Below are 21,394 nucleotides of genomic sequence, written 5' to 3'. Positions count from 1 at the left end.
ATGGACTTTATTGCGATTGCAGTCATAGAGCCAGTCGTGTTACATGAAGACCGTCTGCACCGCGGTACCACTTCGAGTTTGCTGTTCATTTAAAGTTCAGCTGTTCTACCTTCGTTTAACATACTAGGCCTGTTTTTTAGAATGCAAAGCTTTTGAATAATTAAAGGGATCGTTCATAACTGAATTCGAACCTCGTTATTACATTTATTTATTTATTGAGCAAATTGCAGCACGGTGTTTGTTGTTTTATAATGGCCAGGGTATACTGTATTATGTTATTCAAATTTTTAACAGACATTTATCCTAAGTGCATGTAATTGTTATGAGAAAAATGTAGGTTTTTCCGTCATTTGCACAGTTCTTAGTAATGGTAAATAGTTTTTTTTTAATTGTTGTTGACTGATCACTCATGAGACTTAACCATTTGTCAGAACAGGACAGTCTTTGACAGGCAGGGAACCGGGTGACTCACACGAGCGAGAGTCATGTGACAGACTGAAGGGTGTGGCCACGCCTCCTACCGCCATGTGGGTCCGCCTAACACGTCTTTCACAAAGAATCTAATATTATTAATGCAATTGAACTATGTTCACCATTGGCCAGAATGCAAAATTATATGAGCAGAAGGTGGTGTAATTGTTAAGGAAGTGGACTCATATCCTTGGTAATCCTATAGAAGAATGTAAATCCCACAATGGAATGACCATATTTTTGTTACATTTTTACATACTTTGCAGATTCTTTTGTTCAAAGCAACATACAAGTGAGTCAAACAGCACATTGCTTGTCAAGGAGTCAAATAGGCATAAGTGCAGCTAGGCTGAGCTTCCAATGAATGCTTAGGTACGAGTGTGAGCAGCATTAGAGCAGGAGCTACACAACAACTTCTAACAAAGAAAGGACTTCATAAGACTAGTCAAGGTCTAAAAGTGCAACATAAGAATATGCAGGGAATGTAAAGATGTATCAGGCTAGTAGAGAAATTCATGAAACAAATGGGACTTAGTAGAGAGAGTCTGATGACCAAATGTCGTTCAGCAGCTCATTCCAGCACCTGGGGACCACACAAGAGAGCCGTGTGGAGTGACTTCTCTCACAGTGGAGAGAGCGTCCAAGGGGCATGGATTTTCTGACCGATGACGGCAAGGTGGGACACAGTCTTGAGGAGCTTTTTGATGGAGATGGGTCCCTGTCCACTAATGGGCCTGCAAGCCAGAACCAAGGACTTGAACTTCATGCGAGGGCCACTTTTTGAATCATCTGCAGGGGTCTGAAACCAGAACTGATAGAACTATTAGTAGAATCTTGAATCCTGTGAATTCTGGAAAAGGCCTCATAGAATTACTGATGTACTTACAGAATTACTTGTTGAAATATTTAATGTAAATCAATTCCTGTATGAAACAGTATAAAAATGTATATATGGATAAAAAAATCTCATTGGACAACTAACTGTAAGTCCATGCAGATCCATATTGTGAATGCACAGTGACCATCACTGAAGCAGGCTTCTGGCTGAAGTGACTCAGTCTCTGAGACTGTGCCATGTACTGTAGGTGTGGCCTGGCGTGTTCCTTCAGCCTCAGGGCAGCTGGAGAAGCATGTGGTTTGCTAGACCCCTTTCACCGGGATACCTGCTGCAGTATTGATCTGCTCTGCTCCAGTAAAATGTCACGTTTGAATTTTAAGGAGGTCTTAAATTTGGCAGCGTGTTAGACTGATAATAACGGGGAAAGAACCGATTTCTTTCTAATGTCGAAGAAATTCAGTTTAACCCACACTGTAAGGTGAGGCGCGCACCGTGCGGTCCGGTTCCGTACACGGCCGCGCGCGCATTACTGTCCGTGCACGGCAGCGTGCATGTAGCGATCCGTGTTTTGGCGCGCGAACCAAGAATCGGGTTTGAGAATGATAACGCGATGGGACTACAGTAAGTTTGTAAGCAATCGCGATGGTCTTATTTTGATTTCGATTGACTCAGTCATTATTAATAAGTCATGTTTATTGACATCAGTATGGCAGTGGCAGGAATATTGGGCTGGCAGCGTCCCTGTGTAGATCTGGATCTGAAAACGGATTACAGTACAGTACATTTCCATTGTCAACCTTTCCAGTGGGCACAATGAAAACGGAGCAGAAACCTTTGATTGTACACATAAGACCATGATTATTTGTTTGCAGGTACTGCTGAAATATTGTATCACATAATTAACCAATACCTATTCATCCTATGTTGTTTACTTTATAAATGTTGTCTTTTTTCCCTAGTTCCTTGCAAATGAAATATTTGTGGATTTGCTTCCCCACATGTGTTTGGCAAAGCATCTCACTGCACTTCCAGTGTGATTAAATCCATTCAGGAAAATGTCACAATTGTTTTATTCAATGATTGGAATCAATTTAATTCATCTCAAAAATATGGAACCCTTTAGGATCAGGGTCCTTTCATAAATCCTTTAGACTTATAAATAAGCACAGTTAACCGCTGGGCTAATTATCACTTACTTGGTACTTTTAGTTGAAAGTTGAAGCACTTCTGAGATTTTCTGACAGGGGCATCAAGACAACACATATCCATTAATGAAGCCAAGAAGTTAAAGTGGATTAATTCAAATGACATTTCAAATGATATACAGTGTTTGGTGACTCATGATGTAGCACAAACATCATATAGGCAAGCTGTAGGCACAAATAGTTTGGAAAGTATGCTGCATCATTTGGTACAGACATGCATTATATCCATCCATCCACCCATTTTGTGAAACCACTTATCCTATTTAGGGTCGCAGGGGTCCGGAGCCTATCCCGGAGGCTATGGGTGCAGGGCAGGGAACAACACAGGATAGGGGCCAACCCATCGCAGGGCACACTCACACACCATACACTCACACACCATTCACTCACACACCATTCACACACACACCATTCACTCACACACCATTCACACACACACCATTCACTCACACACCATACACTCACACACCATTCACACACACACCATTCACACACACACCATTCATTCACACACCATTCACACACACACCATACACTCACACACCATTCACACACACACCATTCACACACACACCATTCACTCACACACCATTCACACACACACCATTCACTCACACACCATTCACTCACACACCATTCACACACACACCATTCACTCACACACCATTCACACACACACACCATTCACTCACACACCATGCATTTTATGAAACTTACAATACATTTTTGGAGAATTAATTCAGAATTTCCTTCATATGGATCAAGAAAGCAAAACAATAACAAAGGAATTGTTTCCAAATCCTAAACAGCCTCTGAAAGACTCTTATCTACAATGCTAACAGATTTCATATCTCAGTAAATCTACTGTTGTTTTAATGGCAATATTTGTAAGAAGGGGGAGCCAGCATTTATGCTGCCCTGAACGTGCCGGAATTTCACCTGCCCAAACAAACATGCAGGTTACGTTATCAAAGTGTCATAATGCAATCTAAAAGGCGTCTTATCAAAGGTAAGCACAGTCACAGTCAGCACTGAGTGCTCGAGAGAGTGTGCTAGTAAAATAAAACGTGGGCTAATCTGAAGTTTGTAAGTTTAACAGCTGGTATGTGACCCCTGAGGGGAGTACTTGACCTGGATTGTTCTGAAAGTATGGAGCTGAGCAGGTTTAGGTAAAGACCACGTTACCCAGCAAAAACATTCACCCATTTATACAGCTGGATGTATTTTGTAAACCAGCTTCAAACGAGCTACCTACAGCATTGAGACCCCTCACCAGGCATAAATCAGCAACATTTCCATGACAAAGGCTTGCTCTTTAATCACTACACCACTTGCTACCAATGACCAAAAACGCAGTACTGAAGATAAATAGCACATTACTTTATATATATTTTTAAAAACCCAATGGGCTCCAAACACATTATGTCTAACCGTCTCACAAAAGGTGAAACGCTTTAACTTAAATCCACACAGTCTCTAACTTGGGGAATGTTGTCACAGATTAAATTTATTCTCAATTTTTTAATATCAGTCCACGATGTGGTACTATTGAATAATTATTTGCATATTAAAAGAAATGGGAGGGTTTTGTGTACAATTTGATATGCTTTCTATAGTCACTTCTGAATTCTTATTGATTCATAGCACATTACTAATTTGAGACACCATGCCCCCCAATGTAAGTACTCAACAAAGTATATTTAACACAAGATGAAATTTAAAATGCAACACTTTATTTATTGCTAAATTGCTATTTGACAAAAAGTAACACTTAGCTTCCACATTGGATAACCTCAAACAGTTAAATATAAATAATATTTAAAACAGCATATGATATCTACCAGGACTGGACTAGCCATCTGGCACACTGGGCTACCACCCTGACAACCCCCACCCCACGCCCCCGAAAAAAAAATGCAGTTCCAATCTTTAATCCCAATCTAACCCTGATATCTACACAGACATATGTAATATGCTCACATCCTCCTATAATCATAGATTTATGTTATACATTAGAACGCTTGTATGGGGCTGCTGTGAAAACTCTGATGTTAAATCAGCTCATTAGTCATCTAGGGTAGGATGAGGGTTATCTCTTATAATGAGATTTTTGACATTTAACAGTTGTTTGCATTGATTAATCTTCATCGAACTAAAATACAAAGCCATGAAGAATTATAAAAAGACATAACTATAAAGATCAAAACGAGATTTTTTTTTTTAAAGTTTCCGGTCTAACAATTAATTTGAAATTTAATTGTACGACTAAAATATTCCATATTTTTGCGTCCACTTTTCAAAGTCAATCATATTAATTATGGTGCATAAAAAGACATTAATCACGTGTCGAAAAATATACAGGTTGTAAATGCCTGTGAGAATAATTTCGCTATTAAGTGTAATATAGTATTCCGGTTGATTTGGGGTCCTGATCAGTAGTAGTGGAAACGTGCTGGGATCTGTAAGACACAGCGCTGCTTGCTTGTCTCCACCTCCCCAATTGCGCCCCCACCTCCGCGCTGCTTGTCACGCGCATGCGCAGCCGTTCGCTCGGAGTGGCTGCTCGGTCTGTTTCGGGATTGCCCGGACATTTTCGCCTCTTTGTTTTACTGAAAGTACATTTAACTCGGATTCAACCCAATATCTAGCGGACTGTTGTGCTCTCGAACAGGTCAGTTGCCGTAAGTTTAAAATGAATCGAGTTGATCGGGGTTTTTTTTTGGACGAAGGCTTCTTTTTGAACGGCTTGTAGGAATTGCATTACGTATGGGTTTTCTTATTGTATGTTTCTTTTTTCCGCTTGCTGGTGTATGCATGCTGCGCGTGTTGTTGTATGTGTCTGTGTGTATGTGTGTGTGTGTATGGCGACCCTGGGCCCTGCAGTTACACACCGGAGGTCATCTTTTCACGTAAAAGTGCAGTTTGAAAGGGGGGGTGGGTTGTGGGTGAAAGGACTCGCGGTGCCCTCTGCTGCAGTATGGGAATGTAGTCGTGCACGCTTAAATGTGTGTTATTCGGACGTGCATCCATGCTGTTGTACACGGGGAACACACACGTTTTCATCGGTCCGGAGTGTCCCTGCGATCCGTAGCCTACTGTTAACCCCTTCGGCCTCCCAAAGTCCGGGAGTTACAGCCGAGGCCACACGATTTAATAAGGACAAAAGAAAGTTGAAGCCCAGGCAAAGCCGATTTCGTGCCCATCCGTGACAGCCTCACAAAGCTGTGCCCCCATTACTTACGGAGATCGATTCTACAAGTGATCGCCGCTCGCCAGTTATTCGCACTTTAGTTACATCTTAACAGCGAACAGTAGCCGTGAAATGTGGTGTAACGACTGGGGTCGAAACGTAAGGAAAATGCGCGTAGCGATCGAAACGTGGGGGTCTACGGATAAATGTTCAGATCCAGGGCGAAAAGATGATGACAGGCATACATTTAAATGCCCCAAGGAAGCCGGGAATTCTGTTTTACTCTGAAAAATAAACCGGCATACATGTTATTTTCCCAACATGTATGGTATGGACTTTTTGCGGCTTGTTTATAGCAGATAATTGTCCCTGATGCATTGTTAAATTCCCGATACACTGTTAAATCCGTGACACTGATGGGGGGTATTTAGTCCTCCGATCAAATCCTACCCATCACACAAGGAGGTGGAAAATGAATCCACATAAAGCAGCTTTTCTGAATTACCAGGGGATGCGTCGTGGATTCGTACATTTCAGTTGCCACACACTTGCTGCCTCAATAGTTACTTTTCACCTGTAACGGCATATTTATATTAACACCTGTATGTTGTTACATTTTAGCTATACGGACACGTTTGGGGAAGCTACATTCAATCAGCTTTTAAAGAACAACTCGGTTTGCAATTGTCGTATAAAGGCAAGATCCAATGAAATCGATCAAAACTTCAAATGAACGTTTAGTAAGTAGCTAAAACGCACGATAGATTGAAGGTGTACAGGGTTCTGTTTCCGTTTTTGCAGTTATCAAACGTCGTTACAACCTCGTACAAAGGTTTTCCCCTTATAAGTTTGTCGTTCATTTGAAACGCATTGCATGTAGATTTGAATGAGACGGCACACTGAGGAGATATGGTGTTGTGCTGTCCTGTTTTTTCCAAAGTACCTTGCTCACATTTCATAGACAGGGAAACATTGTATTAGAAAACTAGAGAAAATGGAGGAATTTTAAATGAATAATTGCTGGGGTCTTTTTGAATGTTGTTATATATGTCCATTATTGATCATATTTTGTTGGCATATTTACAGGAGCATAGGAAACAGTGGGGCATAACCCCAGTATTTAATTTGGCTTCACCCCCCCTTTAAACGTTTAGGTTGTTCCTCACAATATCATACTACCTCTTACATCCTTTCATATTCACATGAGTGATATTACTGACAGTGTTCTGTTAAAAAAAAACAAAACACACAAAAACTGAACTATGAAGCACCAGTTGATTTAGTCAGCCCAGATGTATGCTACAGTTTGTTCGTGTGGTCAGACGTCTTTATTTATAGCCTGTGACATAAATATGAATAATGATTCTGAAAATAGTGTCACGGTGGGATTCTGACATTTCACAAGGCGTGATTTTTGGGAACTGCACCGCCGATTCGGTTTCAAAACACACGCGCTCCTGGTGGTTTATTCTTGCATGTTTTGGGAACGTTAAGGACATCGCTTTGGGTGGCTTCTTAAAAAAAAAGGATGCCCAGTTGGAGAGAAGTGGAGAAAATTGGGCTTCTTATCGCTGTGGCACTTGTAGTTCCTTTTTCAGTCCTGGTGGCCCTTGGTCTGTGACATGACACCCACTCACCGTGGTTTTGGTGGTCTAGTCTTTCTGCTCTCTGAAGAACTAGCAAATGAGAGGAAGTCGTCCTCACGTTAGCGTGATTGTCACTGACATTCTGTCAGGGCATCTTGTTAGCAGAAGAAAATGTGGCAAATATAAGATTAGTATTTTTGCATACACTGTTTAATAACGTACTCGAGTGTTACCTGTGAATTAGTTGCCGAAAATGGCCTCCAGTGACTTCTGATGACTTTCAATGTCAATGCACCGTGACCGTTATGTTTGTGGAGGTTCACATGTGATATAGTGTACGTTGGCTCTAAATATTCAAGCAGCACTCGCCTGAAATGTGGGGCTACCTGCTGGTCAAGATTTAAACTGGATATAGAAGCGAACCAGGGAAAACTGGTTTAAAATCGGTGTCTGGTTTTGTTTGCCTTAAGGTGAGGCTGCTCGTTTTCAACTGACGCTGGGGATTATCTCGCTGGTATTCCCCTCATAGGAACTCCTGAAATTGTCAGTAGGTTGCAGAAATATTTATTTTAGGAATCTATAAAAACTTGATGCAGTAGTTGCGCAGAATGTGTTGCTCGTTCGAATATTATAGGCCCATTTCGAAGTGCTTCAGTATGGAATACATACAACGCTTTCAAAGACTCCTCCTTGCGTTTTTCCTCTTTTAATTTTCATTGTGTGGCTTTTGTTTTTATTTTAGGACCCCTTATAAGCATGTTTTTGGGATTTGGCTCCCTGTTTTATGTGCCCCAGAGCATCAGTGTGCTTAATGACATGCAACGCGGATTCCCTCCGTTTTCTGTATTGCCTGTGAGATGCTTCTCTAGAGTTTGTCGGTTATAAACTGGTGTAAAGGAAATGGTACGGCTGCTCTTTTTTATTGTAAACTGTCTCTACCTTGACCAGCAGGGCCAGGAAATTCCAGTTTGGCTCTGCATGGTACGTTCTCCCTGACTCTGCGACTAGTCAGCGTTCTCCGTGTCTGCAAACCCGGTAGTGGCATCCGGCGGTAAAAACCAGGCCCTTTACCGCCACTCGCCTATATAAGTCCCCAGCTGCGGACGACACTGTCAGCATTCCTAGCCATTCACATGGTTTTATTAGATTTTTTCTATGCCACTTTTTTTGAGGTTTTGGCTGCCTTTGTCAGAGACTGAAGTGGATGGTGTGTTGAATGACTGAAAACTCTTTTCTGTAGTCTCTCTTGCAGTGTACCGGGGAGTCCGTCTGTAAGTATCATGTAGCCTGGGAGTCCGTCAGACATGCACCCTTATAATAATAATAATAATAATAATAATAATAATAATAATAATAATTGATACTTTATTGATCCCCGTGGGGAAATTGTTTTTACACCTCCCTCAACTTGCTCTTTGCAGAGTAAGTTGTCCGTGAAGGGCAGCAAATGCATGTCTGTCTTTTTTGATTCACACCTGCTCTGGTATTTTTTCAGCCCATACCTGATAACTTTTTTTTTTAAGATGGCACTTCTTTCTGAGAGTGGTGTGAACCAACAGTTGGGAGTCTGTGAGGTGCAGGGGCTCCGGCATCCTGTCCCCAGGGTCATGTTTAGGGTGTGAAGCTGCATTTTGTGTTTAGTCTAGCGGTGGACGTGTCCCGCGGCTTCTTCGGTGAGTAATGCTAAGGTGATATCAGCTTTTAATTTTTGGACCGATTATTTCCCTCCCCACTCGTCCGTCAGCACTCCTGGAACTGCAGTATATCTGGGTGACTCATGATCAGTTAGTCTTGCCCCGGTTTTTGTTGAAAACTTGCATTTAATTCCTCAAAGAAATGCAAATTGACTCATTGCCACCCCCCTGACACCAACGCCTGAGTTTCGGCCCTCTCTGTCGGGAGTTTCTGATTCCATATCAGATTTGGCTCGTCTACGACACGCCCCATGGCTTCCTAGATCCCTCAGCAGGGGAGTGGGATGGGGGGGGGGGGGTGGGAGTGTATTCCCTACCCCGCCAAAAGCTTTCACACACAATGACACGCATGGTGAGTTGGAGTGGCTTCTAAGGGCACCCCTGCCACTCTCTGATGCTTAAGGATGTGGACAAAGGTTGTCAGGATTTAAATCCCAAGAGGGACACTGCTGATGTACCTTTGGACAGAGCTGCTAACCCAAATGGATCTTGCCAAGTATCCTCCTATAAAAAATTTGCTTGAGTGCCATATAGCCAAGTATACTTAAAGCTGCCTTATGTTTGCTTGTGCCAGATGGGTTAATTACACCCTAATTATGTCCCACCTGTGAGGGACTTGGAGGAGAGACAGCCTGAAAGCTAAGAGGTGGTCTCATCGCTGCCTGCCCCCCCTCCCCCCGACATCGTTGTCTGTTGTAATTGGATGGCCTGTCTCTCTCTCTCTCTCTCTCTCTCTCTTTAAGTTCCGTTCATTAATGTTCCGTTGAGATGCCGCCAGGCCGAGGTGCCGTGGACAGTAGAACGCTCACGGTTCGCCCACCGGGTGGCTCTAGCCACTACATGCCAAGAAATGCAGCGACCAGCAGGATACTTGGTCTTCAGGTCCTACCTGCGTGTTCAGCAAGCATCTCACTCCTTGTTTAACCCAGGATTAGTTGGAGCCTGTTGTATGCGTTCAGCGGCCTTCCCGCATTCAGGTGAAACACACACTGTGCGGATTAACACATTTTTGTATAAATGATGCATGTATTACTTAAGTGGTCATGTTAATTTCTGTTGAAATCTGTTGCGAAAAATTGGTAAATGTTACATCTCAAAAATTTATTTGAGCTTTTTAGACAGATATGGCTCTAATGATTGGAATGATAACATTTTATGGGTTTTTATATTATATGGGAAAATGTGCAATTTTGTTGGGTGGGGGGGCAGCGTGACATAAATGGACGGTTCGTGTCCTTGTTCCTTTTATGCACTGGGTTTCGCTCAGCAGCAGAGGTCAGGAAAATGGCTGGCAGTCTCTCTTTTCTCTGTTTGCTGTGATGCTTTATTGGAAAGATCGTGTTATATGCAGTTATACTGTTTGCCTTTTACTTATTTTGAGCAGAATTGCTCAAGAGAAACTCCCCCGTTCCATCTCCCCACACGCTCTTTGATTCTCCACGCTCTTTTAACCATGTTCCCGGCGAGCCCCCCCCGGGCTGTCCTGTCTACCCCCGCTCCTGTGAGGGAACCCGCGAGCGGGGGCGTGCAGCGAGCTCCCCCGCACCAAACGGGACACGCGGCAGGCTGCAGAGTGAGACGGGCCCTGCTTTCTTAAAGCTACTTAGCGGCATGTGGGGGGGGGGGTGGTGGTGTTTTCACACGACAGGAAACCACCTGCTGGGGCCTCGAGGCCCCCGCTCGCGGGATGACCTTTTCGAGAGGTCACAGTTGGCTGGGGTGTACTTGTGTAATGCGTGTAACTGCATGGAATGCGTCCTTATGGCCGGGAATGCAGCTACATCCGCTAGCTTGGCGCTAGCTCTGCAGTGACCTTAGGTTAACTGTGCTTTTGGGGGTAAATGACTTAAACGTGTTGTAAACAGGAGGAATCTTGTTCTCCTAGTGGGATCTGATGTGAGTGAGAGGTACAGAAAGGTGATCTGTATAGCCTAGTACTCTGGTAATCCAGGTACGTCATGGAAAACTTGTGTAAAAAGCTGGCCAATTTCTATACCGGCTTGTCTTGTACGGGGTTAATTTATTTATCTCTTTAAAGGACAGGGTGATTAAATAAAGTTTTGTCCTGCCTAAATGAAAATTCCTGGAAATGGTAACTTTTATTAGGCACGAGTTACTATTATAATAAATGGTAACCATTTCTGATGTAGAAGTTATTCTCGTGCTTCATCTGTGTACATTGTCTAGTTGAAAGTTAGTGCATTAACGCGGCCTTTTGGCGGCAGGTTCTCTCATGATTAATGCATTTATGCCGGAATAATTAGAGTCGGCACAGTTCGCTGCGTGTGTTTTTGAAGTTCTGCACACTTGCCGCTTCCTTCCACTGGTCGGCCCGACCGATCGCTCGCCATCTAGATCGCACTCATTATTCTACATAAGGACTTAAGAAATTTACAAACGAGAGGAGGCCATTCGGCCCATCAAGCTCGTTTGGGGAGAACTTAACGAATAGCTCAGAGTTGTTCTGCTCTAGTTCTTTCTATGTGGCAAAATCTAGGTGTTTTTTTAAATTTTGACAGAACACTCCTGCTAGAGAGCTTGTTTCCTGTGTCTGTGTGTGTGTGTGTGTGTGTGTGGGGGGTGGGGGGGGGGGGTTGGGAGGGGTAATGTATGACAGACCAATGACTCTAGTGATCACCGTGTCAATTATCTGATTCCTCCCCTACTTGCTTGTGCTTCCATAGATCCTGTGGGGTAGAGAATCCCAGTATTTCCCTCTGGCCAACTGGGGTATATGCGGGCTTTCTCTCTGTGCACATGGGGGGGGGGGGGGAGTCGTCATTCCCCTCAGCTGAACTCGCATAACCTTCTCTCGCAGTCCCAAGGTCATTAAGCGGACTCCGAATCCTGGATGTATTTTGATTTGCCAGGGAAAAAAATAACGTTAGCCAATCACGGGGTGTGGTGCCCTACAAGTTTGTCACATGGTCTTGATGAAAACGTTAAATCGCCTTCTGGATTCTCGCGGCTGTTAAAAGTCGATGTCTCTCCACGGGTCTCTCTCCCCTAAGCCCGTGTCATGGTTTGTAAGGAGGGTGGGACAGTTGTAGGCTTCGAGAGAAATTTTGCAGATCTCACTCCTTTTTTTCTTTTCTCCAGATGAATGGTTTCTCCAACTCTTTCACACACCTCAGTATGTCAGTAGAATATTAAGCAAGATAATATAGTCAGGCTGAAGCTTTTGACCCCCCCCCTCCCTCCCCCCTGACTTGTTCTCTGCTATCAGTGAGATGTTGTGTAATGATTCCAGCAGTTGGGTTTGTAATAGTCGTAGAGAAAGATGTTGAAGCTTGACTCCAGGGGTTATTTGGAGTCTGGTTTGCACAACTCTTGATTTATATTTTTTTTTTGTCTGAAGTCCTCGAACGTGTCATAAGAAGTTGGAGTGAGGAGGCAAAATTACATTTAGATGCTTTTGTCCAAAGTGTTGAACAAGTGAAGAAAGCTCAGGGTCATTCAGCATCTTGCATTAATGGAACAGTTGGGGTTAAGGGTCAGAAGATTGCTCGTTTGGTTAAGGGAATCGAGCCCATGATGGGCACCAATCGCAGCCCTCGGACCCTAATCTGTAATGTGTGGCGCTGCTTGGTTAGCATCGGGGCCCCAGTAGGCCACCAGTGTCCAAACATTAGCGGCTCCACCCTGCTCTCTCACTTGCCCGCTAAGCTGCTGTAACAAGTCGTGCTCTTTGGCCCTGGTGGTGGGCCGGTGCCACAGCGGCCTGTGTTTTAATTTAATGTCGAGTCAGAAGGTTCCAGACTGGTTTAATTCTGTCGGCTGTGGTTCTTGTGGTTTCTCGAGGCTCTGTGTTCAGCAGGGCGGCGTGTGTCCTTGCGCTGCATTCGTACCCTATTTGTATGTGGCTAAAATGGTCTATACCAAGATGGTTTACTGCATCGCCGAATTAAGTAGAGGGACCTAAGTAGTTGTCCTCCTTCTGGAGAAAGAGCAAAGTTCTTCATGAAGCTGCACCCGGATTTGGGCTTGGCAAACTGAAAGAAAAGGTGCAAGTACAGGCTGTTTTCGGTTTGGGATTATTGGAAGGAGCTGTTATATGTGGGCTAGATACCCCATGGTCAAAGAGGGTTGTCTGGCAGGTGTAGCCACCCGCTCCAACCACAAGGGGGCTCTTTGAGCAAAGGAGAGGAGGCTGTTGTTCTTGTTGACCGTTCTCTGACCCAGGCCAAGCCATCAAGCAAGCGTGTGCCGGAGCCAGCCTCCCCGCTCTCTTTCCTCCGGGCCTGGCGCACTCGTTTCTGGGTAAGGGTGCCAGAGCCTCCGCTGCTGCCGCCACCAGTCCGGAGGTCTGGGGACCGGGCCGGTACCAGAAGGCCTGTGCAGCCACTCGCTTTGTAACATGCCACAAAGCCGGTCTTGTCCAGCAGCATAAGCCTCTCTTTGTGAGCAGGGTTGAACTTGGACTGCGAAACAGCGCTAACCTTCGCTAATTGTAAACTTCACTTAGGCTTTTAAAAGTGTAAATAAGCACAAAGATTGCGAGAGTCTTCAAAATAAATAGTGTGTTTTGGGCTGAAATGGGCTTCTTTTCCCTTTGTTCTTCAAAGCAATAAACTTCCACGAAAGCTTTCAGATGAATGAATGCTCATTTTATTTTATTTTTTTTTAATGTTATGTGCTTTGACTGATTATTCTTTTGACAGCATCACTGATTTGTGTTGAAGTCTCACACTGGGCCAATTTTTTATTTTTTTTCCCGTTATGCTTCCTAAAACTGCCTTACGTTAACATTCATTAATATGACCCCTCACGCTTCTCTTATACGCTTGTATCGAAAACCTTGTGGTTCGAATCCATTCCCTACTGACCACAAACTGGAGACGAGGCGTGAAAAATTAAAAACCTCTGTCGGCTGAATACTTGTGTCTTCTGCTTAAAAATGCATGTTCTATGTAAAATAAATACTGGGAAAGGTTTCAAAAATGTTTTTTTTTTTTCTGTTCAAGGTAGAACAAGCTTTGGAAAATCTGTGCAGTCTGTCTGTTAGCTGACGTGCACGCTTGCGGTTGGTCAGCTGTGCGTATCAGTCCTCTTAAGCAGGTCACCACAGTCGTGGTGATCGTCGTGTTTTTAAGCTGTGAGTTTGAATTGTCACCCACATCTTTCTGATCTTTATGAGGCATGTTGATGCCATTTCATAGTGCATTTGGCACCTCTCCATCCCACTTCCATACCTCTTTGATGTCTTCATTTCTGCTGTTGTACAGTGAAACCCTCTTCATTTTTGTTTGGGGAGTCTAGCACCATGAAATACACACATAGCTGAGATTTGTTTTGATGTTGATTTGCAAATGAAACTGAATTTCGGTGTCTGTTCTTTTCAGGAATAATTGGGCTAGCCTATGATTTTTGCCGTGTATTTTCATAGCTTCTAATCGGTTCCTTGACATTACTGGCCCACACTGCAGACCCGCTGGTTTGTGGTTAAGCTGATCCATTCTTGCTTTTCCGCACCATTCTGAACGATGAGTGTAGTGGATCTCCCAGTGAGGTCTCTTCTGTAATTACCCAAAAACACAAAGCAGCAAACGGTAACCGGAAAATCTTTGGCTCGTAAGGTGTGAAAAGCTGAGGTTTTGCTGTTTGATAGCTGTGGTCACCAAACGAATTCAGTTTTTGCATCCAGCAGATGCTGACGGGGATCATATGACCTTTGCTGGTCGCTGTGCACGGCTCACTTGCTCGGAATCTCTCTGCTCCTTGTAACTGTGCCGGTTGCTCAGTGGTGAATTCTTCCCTGGAAGTAGATAGCAGCCCAATGGACTAATAGGGATGACATGGCTTTTATGTTTCCTGGGATGTACAGTACCAGTCAGAAGTTTGGACACACCTTTCCGTAGACAGGCTTATTTGTACTGTTCTCTGCATTTTAGAATAATTATATTAAAATTGTAATGTGTATGAATTATGCTCTGACGAAAAAAGTGTCAAGCCAAGAAATATAGAATTTGTTTTGGGTGGAGGGGGGCAGCTCTGTGGTTTGAGACTCAGAAGGTTGCTGGTTCAAATCCCTGGGTCAGCATAGTGATCCCGCCATTGGGCCCTTGAGTTTGGCCCTTAACCCCATCAGCTCCAGGTGTTGGCTGACCCTGCTTTCTCCTCTATGCCAGTTCCATGAGGTGGCCTCCTGGATGCTTCTCCAGCTGTCCTGAAGGAGGTCCCACGTATACGCTGAGCACCCATTGGCCGCTTTTCCTTCACTCTCTGGTCAAACTCCTCCCAAACCATCTCTGCTGTGTTTACGTCAGGTGGCCTGGTCATGTGACGTGACACTGTATCACTCTCCTTTTTTAAGTGGCCTGGCCTGTCCAAACTGTTGACTGGTACTGTACTTGCTCCACTGACCCGAAGCCCGAAGCATGCCAATGGGCACAGATCTGTCGTTTCGAGCCCCTCCTGTCAGTTGTGTTGTGTGGCGGTTGCCAAACAGCTGTCTAAAAAAAGTTTCCAGCCCAAAGCTGCTCGCTCCCCCCAAATAAGCTTAGCAGATAAGGTCCTAACTGTCGTTGCTGAGACCACCTCTGATGCTGGGTTCAGTGCCATTCATTTAGTGAGATGCTGTGAAGTTTAAACCTACTACATTTGTCTCCCAGACCATCCAGCGCCTCCTCTTTAAGTCTGTAGACACTGAGGCTATATGTGCACCGTCATGATGTTTGTGTTGCCGGTTGTTTAGTAGCTCTAAATCGTCCATTGGTGGGCCTCTATGAAATATGTTGTTCTAGGGGTCTGCTGAGTTCAGAGGGTTTGCCGAGGAGAGACTTTCCATGCACTTGCATCATCCTCTGTCTTTCCTGGAAAGGTTAACCAAGGCTTCTGAGGCGAGACAGACCTGCGGGTGTTTCAGCTGTTAGCCTTAACCCTCTTCATCTTGTGTGTTGACCTAGAGCGGCTGTCGGCCTTCACTCGATTTCGCCGAGTCCTCCTATGGCACGTAACTGAACATTAAGACCCGTCCCTAAATTGCGTCCATGCAGATCCGTCTGCCGTGGAAAAAGTTGAATCAGCCATGGTGCCTTATTGTGTGACACGGCCTGTCGCTGGCTGACCTCTCCCTGCCACAGCTTGATCCGAGGGTGGATTCGAATGGATGGAGATTTTTTTTTTCTCAGTGGTTCTAGTGTCATTTCTGGCTCTGGGCAGCTTCTCCGGATAATCAGAAGGTTTCCCTGTCACAGTGTGCTGTCCTGTATTGCCCCCTCCCCCCCCCCATGTTGATGCAGTTGTCTGCAACAGAGTCATTATCCAAGTGTTTTTATACAATATATATATATATAATGTGCTTTTTCTTGTTATAAGTATACCTTGCCTGCAGACTCACCAATCAGCGGATTTAATTCGCGATCTACATTCTTCTCTCCCCTTACAAGGTTTTTTTTTTTTTTTTTTTTGCCTCAACCCTTGAATGGATTCCACTCAAGCATTTGAACCGAGCCTCGCATTGAAATCGGAACCATTTCCGATCGGAAAGCCCAGCGACAGCCCGACAGCGCGTCTCTCGTTACCGTCGCGCTTTGTCAGGAAGCCTCTCTTTTTGTCGAGACGGGAGCCTTGGGCGGCGGGGCTTCGCCGACGCTCCGCCGTGACGGAGGGTATCCGTCCGTCTGCCGCTGCACTCCTAGGGCTCGGCTGTCTCCAGCGACATTAGCACGGTGAATAAATGCAGCTTTCCCCCCTCAGGCTTCCCTCCATAACGGTGCGATTTTTGACACGGCCACGCTGTTACGGTAGCCCCTCATACGGATTTTTTGCTGGGATGCTTTCTTTTATCGTTTTGTTTAAAAAAGAGATAGGGGTAGGAATCGTTATCTTTTAAAATGAGTTGTCGGGGAGGGGGGGAGGTTGGGGTGTGTGTGTGTGGGGGGGGGGGGGATCTCTGGAGATGGTGTCTGTCAGAGGCAGCACTTCCCGCTAGGCCTTCTGGACCTGCTTCCTCAAACGCAGATGGCCCAAAGCGCCGAGTGACATATGTGCGGCGGACAGCGGTTGCTGTGAAGCGTGTGAGAATGCATCGTGTCGTCTCGGGGACATGTCGACTACAGGGAAGACACATTATTGCCCTCTTTGGGCTTGCAGGGCTACACCGGTAAACTGGTCCAGTTAATGGCACATCCTCATATGGTGAGCTCCTCTCGCCTGGGGGGGTGGGGGTGGGGGGTGGATTTCCTCTCTTGATTGAGAATTAATGGTTTCTCTTTAGCTACATGATAATTTGCGTTACGTTTGCATTTAGCAAGTCATCCCGTGATCTACACTGTGCCGTGGCGGGAGGTGATAATCTGTTGTTTGCCGAAACTCAGATAAAAGACATTAAGTATGTCGTAGATGTTTTCGTAATTTAACAGGGAGTTACGACCATGACTGTGTAAACAGCCCGATACTGTGCAGGTGCTGCAGTCGTTTTGTCTGTGTGTGTCTGTGTTTGATGCTGCCAGTCCCTGGGCTGGATCTGGAACATTTATTTTGGAACTATCATGGTGCATCAAAGCCCCCGTGAGTATCTGGTGGACCGACGCGGTTGTCTTGACCGCGTGTTGATACCGGCATCGCCATGCCAACATTCTTCGGGGGGGGGGGGGGGTTCACCGCAAGGCTCAGTGGTGTCAAAACCTTCCTGCCTTTTTTAATTGTCAATTTTTTAATTTATTTTTTAAAGCTACTGTTTTGTACATGATTTCGCTGAAAATGGATTTAGTCATGCTAGTCCCCCATGGGTGAGGGACTGTTTTTTTTTTAATAACCTGTAGGAGTACGGTGCTCCCCCCAGCCTGATGTGGGGAAACCATCCGCTAGCTGAGCTGCATAGCTTACGGCCGCACGTGAGCGACTCCCGCCGCGAATGAGCAGCCAGGCGCCTCGATGCTGGAACATCCCGCTTTATTGCACCATTTCATGACACGTTTTTGAGTTGTGAGTCCCAAACCCGTTAAAGGGGCTTTTGTGGAAAAAAACAATTTTCTAACTTTGCAGTGCAGTGTTAAATACTCAACTGGCATCTACTTGGATAAGGTCACATGTCCACCGTTAATTAGTATTACATGGTACAACGTGTCGGGGAGTAATTTGTGTTCAAACAAATGATGATTCACATATATATATATATATGCAAAATCATACGCAGAACCTGGGCATTTGGAGCATTTACAACTAATAAATAAATAAATAAATATATATTTTTTAGTTGTAAATGCTCCAAATGCCCAGGTTCTGCGTATGATTTTGCATTGAGGAGGCTGCCCTGAATGCCAGGCAAGGCTTCCTGCTGTGTGAGTCAGCACATCCTTAGAACTCCCTCAAAGCTCAGTTTGTATCTCAGGCTCAGCAGATGTGTCATATATGTGGCAGTGGCGCTGCCAAGCATGTTGCGTGTCTGTGTGACCCACCCTGAATAGGACCACATCTAGAACAGTGAGAAGCCGGTTTGCTTATTGCCTAATAGGAGGGTGAGTCATTCTGGTGCCACAGAATCTTGAAAGAAGTTGAAATTTGCACATTACACCTAGACTGGCGGGGAGAACCTGGGAGAATGTGGTCAGGGTTAGCTGCCGTCTGCAGGACGATGCTGGAAAGGTGGTGACGGCTCTGGGTAAGACTGCTACTGGTTCAAGTCCGGCGCGGTGGGAATCGGCGGTAAGGGAGAGCGGCAACCATGGCTAATTTCAGAGGCCGATGCCTCTGGAAAGAGGGCCGTAGTTTGGAGGCACGTCTTGGAATTGTAGCTCGAGGTCCACCCTGTTGACGTATGGTGTTTGGATTACCAGTCCAGCTGGATTTCACCACACCCGCACTCCAGGGTGATGTCGTGTACCCTGGAGTACGGCTTATCCCTGGGTGTGGCTGTCGAGAGTTTGGGACGTCGATCGATCCAACCCATGTGTCGAAAGCCGACGGTGGATCTTTTGTGTTCTCCTCCAGGCCTCTTTCATAATCTTTTCCTGGAAACGGGTGGGTGGCATTTTTTAATGTACTTCAAAGCCAATGGTAGCCCTGGATTTTTTGTTTTTCGTGACATTAGAGCCGTAGTCTGCAGATGTTATCGGGCTTATCAGTTGCCTGTAGCTAGCATGCTGATACAGGTCCTGAAGTAGAGAGATACTTGTCAGGCACTCCTGTGGTCGTTTTCTGAAAGTTTCCGGGTTGTTGGTATTCCGTGAGCCCTTTACAAACATTTGCGCGGCATGCCAATCCTGCTAGTGTGTAGATTCTGGAATATTCCTTTTACACGTGGTGCTACCTTGCTGATATTAGAGAAGCGATTTTAACTGTAAAGAGAGGCAGGAAAAGGACATGGTAGATTAATCATCTCGGTCACTAATAACTTGAGTTCAGGCTAAGCTCTGAAGCACCTTGCAGCGATAATATGAGGATATTTTTGACTATAATATCTAGGGTGTCCCCACAGCATTTAATTAGTGGTGAATAGTTAGTGGTTTAAGGCAATGTTTCCCAGTTTGGTCATCAGGGACCCACAGACAGTCCACAAATGCGAACTGTCTGGCAGGGATCTCGGAGGGAGCAAAAAACGTAGACCAACTGTGGGTCTCCGAGGACCGGGTTGGGAAACACTGGTTTAAGGGTGTCAATGACAATATAATGGGAGCGAGTGGGAAGTGCACACAAAAACGCAGCCGTATGTGCTTCGAGAGAGAGAAGCAAACAGGATCAGCCCCCGCCTTGAGGGCCTTGAGATTTGAGGAAGCGCAGGCCTGGCTTCCATCAAGCGACGGCTTTTCCAGGGGAAGCTCTCTGGCGTGGCGAGCCGGCGGAGCGGGTACGCCCGGCGCCTTTCCTCCTAACTGCCAGCCTTGCGCAACCCAAGCAGCTGCGAGGCACCCGGGACCTGCAGACCGTGCCGCGTGTCCGTGAGAGGCTTAGCACACATGGGCTGCGTTTCCATGAAGGGGCCCAGAGGTTGATGGTTGGACCAAACCCATAACCTCCCCCCCCCCCCCACCTTGGAAGTCCAGGATTGCTCTGGAGATGCTCCTCTCCTTGTGTTTTTTCCACCAGTCGTTTTTTGGGGACAGGATGTTCCGAGCTTGTGATTCTGCTGATAGAGGAGAGTCTACGACAGAACCGAGCCGCCGGTAATCGGACTTCGGTTTGCTGGTGACATGCAGGTGTTGTTTGGGGGACACAGACATCTGTGTGTGTCACGCCTACAGCCAGAAATATATATATTTTTTTTTAGGGGGGGGGGGGGTCAGCAACCCTAGGCTTGGTAGATTATGCAGACAAGGAAGGTTCGAAACCCTAAATCTTCATTACCTGTTTGTCCCTGGGGTGCATGTCTTTGATTTCCCCCCCCCCCCCCCCCCCCCAATGAATGTGACGGCTGTCCCCAGCAATGCCGCTGATCAGCTTTGGTGGCGGCCTGCTCTATTGATGCCATTCCTCTGATCCTCCTGGAATATGCGTCCCCACCCTTCGGCGGGAAGCCAGCGTCGGCGTTTATTAAAGCCGCTTAATTAGCACACCGCTCTGGGCTGGCGGTACGGGGGGGCGCCCCTGGGGCTCATCCGTGTGCGTCAGATGCACTCGGGTGAGTCACGAGGCTGACTTTTCGGGGGCCCCACCTCCATAATGCCGACCGCGCTCTTTTATCCCCCGAGTGGGGATTAAATCGGAGCAGAAGAACGAGCTGCCGTTTTTAAAAAGGGAACGTGGAGCTGGGTGCATACCGTGCCGTGACTTCCTCCCAGGCTGCGGGCCTACCTTACAGGACGGCCAGCTGGATAGGACGGTGACCTTCGTGCTAGAGACCGCGGGGGCTGAAAGGCGACCGGGCCCCGTGAGGGAGCAGGTCTGATTCCGGAAAGGTCAGCTGCCAGGCCCAGTGAACATGGGGGCAAATCAGTGCGATAGGCCAATTTCTGGGGGTGCACTACAGACTCTCAGCAGTCAACACTAAGGGGCACCACGTCAGCACGGTGGGTCTGTGCTCTTTCCCGCGGTGTTGCTCTTGTACCGCTCCTCCTCTGGCCTGTAGGTGGGCGTCCGGTTGACTTCTGGTTAATCCTCCACACCTACAGAACGTTAAACCAGCCCCAACAATGTTTGAGGCGTTTGCTGATTGACCATGACGGAACATTTACTCATCTCCTATAGTACCTCTTCTTTAACTCCTATACCTTTCCCCTTGAAATAAAGTGAGACAAACATTAAAAACTAAAATCAAAACTGTTTAATCTGGCTGCTGTATGGAGTGGTTCAGTGGTGCACTGGCGCAGTGGCTCGATGGATGGCGCTGTTGCCTCATACCTGAGGGGATAAGGATTTGAATCTCAGTTTGCATGTTCTTCCTGTAGGGAGATGTGTCATAGGGCCTGGATACCCTGGCGGATTTAGGGGGGCCAGCACTTTACAGGGGCCACAGTAGAGGCCTGGATACC

General features: G+C 45.9%; 1 protein-coding gene across 2 annotated transcripts in view; it reads left to right on the top strand.

Moving 5' to 3' along the window:
- The first annotated feature begins 5,022 nt into the window (after positions 1-5,022).
- LOC111835473 (polycomb group RING finger protein 3) overlaps positions 5,023-21,394 on the top strand; it is a 42,854-nt gene continuing 26,482 nt past the window's right edge. The window contains exon 1 of one of the 2 annotated variants that reach the window (XM_023795828.2): positions 5,023-5,185. The gene's annotated coding sequence lies outside the window, so the exon portion shown is untranslated. Of the gene's footprint in view, positions 5,186-18,477; positions 18,589-21,394 lie in introns of those variants that run through there. The other variant, XM_023795830.2, reaches the window with a different exon arrangement.

This window comes from Paramormyrops kingsleyae, chromosome 12, assembly GCF_048594095.1.
Source record: "Paramormyrops kingsleyae isolate MSU_618 chromosome 12, PKINGS_0.4, whole genome shotgun sequence".
Classification (NCBI taxonomy): Eukaryota; Metazoa; Chordata; class Actinopteri; order Osteoglossiformes; family Mormyridae; genus Paramormyrops; species Paramormyrops kingsleyae.
Note: the sequence above shows the minus strand (reverse complement) of the source record. Positions and strands in the feature narration are given on the sequence as shown.